This window comes from Lytechinus pictus, chromosome 3 (assembly GCF_037042905.1).
Source record: "Lytechinus pictus isolate F3 Inbred chromosome 3, Lp3.0, whole genome shotgun sequence".
Classification (NCBI taxonomy): Eukaryota; Metazoa; Echinodermata; class Echinoidea; order Temnopleuroida; family Toxopneustidae; genus Lytechinus; species Lytechinus pictus.
The window spans coordinates 70,533,910-70,534,431 of record NC_087247.1 but is presented as its reverse complement, the minus strand read 5'-3'; positions in this window follow the sequence as shown (position 1 = coordinate 70,534,431).

Here is a 522-nt window from a genome sequence, read left to right as displayed (position 1 = left end):
ACTGAATCTCTCTTTTATGATTTTATCATTGAAGTCTCAATTATCTTATCCTATTAGCATTGCTTTTTTAAGCAACATATAGCAACTTTCTACGTACAAAAATATATAGTCAAGAACAGATTGGGAAACGGAAGAAGGCTACAAAAAACGGAGTTTGTAGGGTGCAGCCTCGTGTTCAAAATATTCCAATACATGTATTATTAAACTAGTACAGACTAAGAAAATCATAAACGCAATTACAATAAGACCACAACTTAGGCACAACACCGGTTATATAATATACACAACAAAAAAGTAAGTCCATCCTAAATCAAAATGCTGTAACTTTAGAACGGAATAATTTTGAGATATTATATTTCGTAGGTGATTTTTTACACTCATTAGGCAACTCCTGTGGGAAAATGAGATTGATCAGTTGGGTCATGCATGAGTAATCAAAGATTGAATTAAAAATGACCATTTTTGAAAGTCACAAGAGTCGTTTTTCAGATTGTGTAAATACAAAGTTGGGCAAAGGTTGTT